Source organism: Vicia villosa, unplaced genomic scaffold, assembly GCF_029867415.1.
Source record: "Vicia villosa cultivar HV-30 ecotype Madison, WI unplaced genomic scaffold, Vvil1.0 ctg.000470F_1_1, whole genome shotgun sequence".
NCBI lineage: Eukaryota > Viridiplantae > Streptophyta > Magnoliopsida > Fabales > Fabaceae > Vicia > Vicia villosa.
The window spans coordinates 694,916-700,146 of NW_026705227.1; the positions used below are offsets into that span (position 1 = coordinate 694,916).

General features: G+C 34.0%; 1 long non-coding RNA gene across 1 annotated transcript; it reads left to right on the forward strand.

Annotated features, from left to right (window-relative positions):
• LOC131628650 (uncharacterized) lies at positions 1-820 on the forward strand. The gene is made up of 3 exons (XR_009291861.1): positions 1-135; positions 238-370; positions 439-820. It is a non-coding gene; the product is annotated as an uncharacterized LOC131628650 (long non-coding RNA).
• The last annotated feature ends 4,411 nt before the right edge of the window (positions 821-5,231 follow it).

Below are 5,231 nucleotides of genomic sequence, written 5' to 3' on the forward strand. Positions count from 1 at the left end.
TTGCAACTCTGATTGAACTCTTTAACATGGTCCAAAGTTGCAGTACAGCAGTAGCAAAAGATAAGGACTGTTTTGGCACGAACCCCCCAATTGTGAAGAGATAGGCCATTATGTCATGTCGCAGTGCATAAATAGGTGAGCTTCTCTCTCTTACTAGATTGAACCTTGTAGGTAGAATGTTAATGGCAAATTTCTAGTAGAACATTCATAAATTGTAGTTGGATTTTCATGTTGTAGTGCATAATACTTGACATGCCTACTGTCGGCAACTTGAGACACAATTCCATAACTTAAGAAATTGATGTCTTTGGTTGATCTTAGCTGTGATGGAGTTGGCCAAATTCCATAACTTATTAGGGACACAATTCAGGTAAATTTGATTTACTTTGTATGTTAAACTATTTGCATTTTTCCTCTAACATTGCAACTCCCTTTCAGATCAATGATGATGAAGTTAAACTATGAACCAAATGATTCAAGTTAATTGGCCGTGTAGCTGTTCATTCTTATTATGGTGCAGGAGTTTTAACTAAATGTTTGCGACAAAGATCTGGACTGTGATGCCCTGCAATATAACTGTTACAATGCCTGGTATTTAAAGCCTTGATGGTGCCTGCAAACCTTGTATCGGTGCGGCTACAAGACTGGTGGCTACTAATGCTTTTGTTTTTTTAACGGCGGGGGTGCTGCAGTAACTCAAATTGGCCATGAGCTTATTCTTAATTTACTGATTTCTATGCTTTAAGGGGAATGAGGTATGAACAATAAAATGCTTTAAGATAGAAACTGGCATTTAATCAAGAAAATGAAAAGTATGCTGTAATAAATAGTACTGTTCAACATCTCTATTTTTCTTTAAATTAATTAATTATTTATTTTAAGTATAAATAAGTATGAATCAATTTATTCGTTAATCATAATTTTAATTCATATAATTAGAGCAACTTATTTTATCTCTTAAATTGTTTTTTCTATTCATTTTAATTTGGGTAGTAATTTAGGTTGCAATTTATTTTGCCTCTGTTGGCTGGGTGTGGCGGTATCTTTCGTAATGAGGTTGGCGATCATCATGGTAGTTTTGACTGTAATTTGAGTTCTGCTAATGCTCTCTTTGCGGAGCTCATGGAGGCAATTCTGGCCATGGAGATTGCTATTGGTAATAGTTGGATGAATCTTTGGTTGGAGTCTGATTCCTCTTTAGTGGTGTCGGCTTTTAGCAATTCTAAGGTGGTTCCGTGGAAATTAAGGAATAGATGGGATACTTGTTTATTTAAGCTACGTAAAGTTAATTTTTTTGCTTCGCACATATTTAAGGAGGGTAATCAGTGTGCATATAAATTTGTTAATCTAGGTTTACAGGTTAATTGTTTTATTTGGTGGAATTCCTCCAAGTATTTTGTTGGATTTTACCGAGAACAAGTTAGGTCATTGCGCCCCTCATTTTTGTACCTATTTTCTTTTTATATATTTTTTGGGAAAAAAAAGTCTTCATCATTCTCAAATTAAAATTAGAAAATGCATATTAGAACCAAGTTTTTGAAATAATAAAGGCTAAATTGGATATACTTTGGTGCATATTAGAACCAAGTTTTTGAAATAATAAAGGCTAAACTGGATATACTTGGGTCCATTTTCTACGTCAAAAACTTATACTAAAGAAAGAGAATTTCTTTGAACACTCGTGTACATATACGGTGAAAAACACTCTGAAAATTTCAAAATATCTTTTGGATATTGCATATCAGAAGGTACTCTATAAAACTTTAGGATCAAGAAATTTGAGATATTGGTTAATTCGGATGTGCATATCTGAATTAACCAAAATTTCAAATTTCTTTTGATTTTATTTTAAAAATATATTTATTTATAATATAGTTATAATATAATTAAAGTGAGTTATTATTAATAAAGAATAACTTAAATATAAATTGTTATAAATAAGGAATAAAAAGATTAAATAAAATTTTAATTTTGCAGTAATTTATTTGTCACAAATTATAAAAGTAATTATTTTTTAAATGACTACAACATTATGCATTATAATTAATGAAATTATCATGTTTAAAATATTCTCTTTTATATTAACATTATAATTTTTAATTTATATTAAACTTTTTTCTTTAATTAATTTTATATACAAATAATGTGTTGATTTAAATATTTTTCAATAACCTTTATCATTTTAGACATGCTTTTGTATGACAATTATGAGTGAGAATAGGCTGAGTCGAGTTAGGCTTTGCCAAACCTGAGTCTGATCTGCAAAAAATTCAAAGTATAGGTCTGGCTTGTAGCCTATCATATACTTATTTTTAGATCTGAGTCTGATCTTTTCTAAGACCTTATTAGCCTACTAGCCTACTTAAAAACTCATTTCATTTGAACATTTGTAAATAAGTAATTAAATTAATATTTAATTATACTAAAAAATTAAAAGATCAACGATTGGTTTTATTGACTTATTCAAGTTTACATAGTAACATAAGTTTTATGACACTATTTGTTTGAGAGAATTTATAAAAACAACTTATAATATTCTTCATAAAGATGTTTTCAACTTATTTTCTTGAATTGTTCAAGATAAATAAGGTTTATTTTTGTATTCTAATTAAAAGTATAAAATACAATATAATAAATATAATAAATTTATGTGTATTTAATTAAATAGGTCGGCCTGATAGGCTTTATAGGTTTTTTTATGGCTCGTGGCCTAGCCGTTTTAGCTAAATAGGTTTACAAAAAAGCCTATGCCTTTTCTATTTAAAAAAAAAAGTCTGACCTGGCCTAGGCCTGTGTAGGCTAAGTCGTAGGCCACTGTTAGTTGACCTGACCTATTCCCACCTGTAACACCCCATATTTTCTAATTTTAATTTAATAGGAAATTAAATTATTATTTGAAATTAATTGGTATTTTCGTTGAACTAATTGGAAGAATTATTGAGTATTGGTCTTTGGGCCAAGTGGTGTATTTAGTAATGAGGGGGTGTTAAGTGTTGAGCCCATTACTAAATTATGTCATGTTTTAATAAAACAAGTAAATAAGAGAAAATTGAGAAATAGAGAAGGAAAACCTAGGAGGGAGAGAAAGAGAATTCATGGAGAAAAGGGATTTTCGTATTCATGGTGCAACCCTCACAAAATGGGTCATAACTTTCTGCTCGTAACTCCAAATAAGGGAAGTTCTCGGTGAGGGAGATAAGTGGATTTGAAGATTGGAGATTCTTGCTGAAAATGATGAAAACAGGCTTACGGGTTTGATGGAGAAGAAGGAGAAAAGTCGAGATTCTTGGCTAAGGTAAGGGGGGACTCTTCCTTTTAGTATCTCTTATGTGATCTTAGGTAATAGGTAGATTGATGTATGGTTTGATTCAATTAGACATTGGGGTTGTTAGGTTAGGTTGTTATAATTGGATTGAATTTATGATAATTGTGTGAACTATTTGGTTAATAATGCGTTTTAATGATGTTTTGTGGTGTATAATTGAATATATGATGATTGTATGCCTGTATGTGATGTCTGAAATCGTTTTTGGGTGAAAAGGGTGTGAAATCGCAGGGTCTATCGCAAACTTGGGGTTTGCTGAAATCGCAGGTTCGCTGAGCGGAGGGGGGGTCCGCTGAGCGGAGGTCCCAACGTAGTTTGCTTCTGTTGGACGTTGCTAGAGGTCCGCTGAGCGGAGGTCTGAAGGATTCGCTTCTGCCTTGCTTCGCTGAGCGAACCTTGCTGAGTGTAAATTTTTCTAAAACTTTAAAATGACGTATCTTTTGATCCGTGTATCGTTTCTTAGTGCCGTTTTGGGCGTTGGGCAAGTAATTAAATGTTTTATATGATGAATGATGAATATGGGTGGTGGCCGACTTTATTTCTTTAAAACTCGATTTAATTACTTGATGAGAATTGAACATTGTGTGCATATGAGATAGGTGTGACAATGTGTTTGATGTGATGATGAATTGGTTGTGATTGATATTGTGATTGTGATGAATGCATGGCTATTTGAATGATGTTGAAAACATGTACATACTTATTCGGTGATGTGATGTTGAGGTGAGTTGTTCATCGTGATTCGGTGATGTTTTAAGTATGTTATGTGTGTTTCATTCATTCATATCCATTTGATGATGGATCCCGTTGATGAGTGGATCGTTGGTGGCTAATTCCCATTGTGCGGAGATTAGTAAGCAGTCATCGTGTGCCCATGGGGGTGTGAGCGATGAGGTTAATCGTGTGCCCATGTGGGGTGTGAGCGATTAAAGGGCAGTATCGAGGAGAGAAGTCCTGTGAATGTGATTCACGAATTTTGGTACCACATGCATAGTGTCAGTTGTGTCATATGCATTTTGCCATAGCATGATTGTGTGGATTTCGGTGTTTTGTATCGTAATCTATTATTGTGTGATTTGATGAATAATATATGTGAATCTGAATGTGTATAATTGGGTGAACGGTACTCAGTGTGTTCTAATTGTTTTCCTACAGAAGTGGGATTGAAACTAGTGGGGGAGAAGCTATGCTTCTCGGATATGTCTCAGATGCAAGATGTTAGCGTGATGCGGAGGGCAGCAGTACAAGAGTGTGGAGTTATTGTTTTCTGAAGTGAAGGTGACATGGGCTATAGACTGAGGTTGTTATTTTAGTTGGAGTGCCTCGGAGTAGATGATGGTTATTTCTGGAAAATGGAATTTTGAAGTTGTGATGCTTCAAGTGCTACTGATGGACTGTGATGTTGTCGTGTGATTAGCCCTATGTGAAAGGTCGTTGTTGAAGCGGTGATTAAAGAAAGTATTGTCGTAAACCTTGCCGTAGGATTACTAGTAAGTAATTGAGATGATGGTAGAGGTTATCGATGTTGTTGAGAATGTTTTGACGCGCGAGTAATGCGAAGAGACAAGTATGATCTCAAGGATAAGAAGGTTGATGATCGCGTACATGAATTTGGTTTCGTGATGTTGCAGAAGACGAAATTTGGCGATGGGATGTGTTGCTCAAGTTAAAAGAATGTTTGGAAGTGAAGAGATATGATAAGGAGCTGTTTAGAATGTGATTGATTTGAAGATGATGAGTTTTAGAGCGGAATTTCCGTAAGAAAAACGCAGGACAGTTGTTGAATCGTTATGAAACTTCGAAAATTCATAACTGGAGTTCTAGACATCCGATTTGAGTTCCGTTTGAAGTGTCGGAAAGCTAACGAGACGAACTTTGTTATAAAAATGGTTGCAGAAGCTGTAAA